Source organism: Eufriesea mexicana, unplaced genomic scaffold (genome assembly GCF_001483705.2).
Source record: "Eufriesea mexicana isolate 0111107269 unplaced genomic scaffold, ASM148370v2 scaffold2234, whole genome shotgun sequence".
Taxonomy (NCBI): Eukaryota; Metazoa; Arthropoda; class Insecta; order Hymenoptera; family Apidae; genus Eufriesea; species Eufriesea mexicana.
The window spans coordinates 218,534-219,970 of record NW_016910327.1 but is presented as its reverse complement, the minus strand read 5'-3'; positions in this window follow the sequence as shown (position 1 = coordinate 219,970).

Here is a 1,437-nt window from a genome sequence, read left to right as displayed (position 1 = left end):
GCTGAACCAACACATCAAATGAAGTGCAAAATAAACGAATACCTAATTAGAACATTCTTCAACGCAAAAGGGATATGTATTTCGATTAACAGATGGACCTCGTCAAAATCGACCTTGACTTCTTCGTTGGTTACATACCAGCTAGGAAACAATGGCAAGCTTACTCGATCACCTAACAACGAAATATGATACATAGAAAATATGTAACTAGAAAAGTGAACGGGAGATTGAAAAATCTGTGGATCGTGAGGTCCAGCCGGTCAAGAAATTCGAGAGGAAAACGCGCACGGTCCACGCTGAAGATCGAAAGTAGACTCGTTGATCTGTATATCGTCATCTCCAGTAAAGACGATCAGTTACCTCAGCTGCGGTAGCAGCTGACAAACCTTCTGCCGTAGCAGCTTCGTCGTGAATATCCACCGGTGGATATTTTCTGGTGGACAGGTGCTAGCAATCTGCTCGCACGACAGCCGGCGTTCGTGACGATTCTTGCGTAGCAACGAATGAATCGAATCGAATTATTTTGTATCTGGCAAAGATATGACTTGACAATTGATCCTTTAAAAGAAGTGAAGTACAGTTCGGCAATATTTGGAGTTAATAATAATCGCTATAATAGCTTTATTATGACATATTTTCATATTTTCAACTTTTTCTATTACCTTCTATTTGGTAAGTAACTACCATGTAAAATATTTCACGACATAGAGTAGGTAATCTGATGTTAGAAACATTGTTGATGCCTTAGAGGTATCCCCAATGCCAATCTCAATAAATTTTGGAACTCTAAAATCAATGCATATTAGAAAGAACAGTATTTTATAAATGAAAATGATAATATGTTATATTGTACAAAGTTTTTCTTATATGAAGTATTATTTGAAAATGTCTAATAGTATTATATTGCTTATATTCTATTTAACAAGCATGAAATTTTCCTATTTAGATTATTGATTCAAATATTGATTTAAATCAATTTCACGTTACTTCTACAAAGGTTCTTGGAGTTGGAACTATTCAGAGATTCTTGAGAATAACAAGATAACAGAACCATCATATTTTACTTTTACAAAATAAAACTTGTGAAATTTATTCTCTATGTTATTCTTTATGATATAGAAACAAACGTTAAAACGATACTCAGCAAAGAAAAACGTCATAAAATGTCCCTAGACTGTTAAAGATAAAAAAAAGGCTGACATAAAGTATTGAAATAATAATTAATTAATGAGCAGTTAGGTAGAAGTAATAATATCAAGAAGAAGGAAAGAGAGAGTCGTTAAAGCGAAGATTGCGAAATATCTAGTCCAGCTGTTGACTCCACGATCCCTATAGACCGAGCGTTTCCCATACATAAATAACGCCTCGCCTACACCCACCGTATTATATGGTCCCATTATATCGTATTATATCAACTACCCATTATTCGAGCGGTTC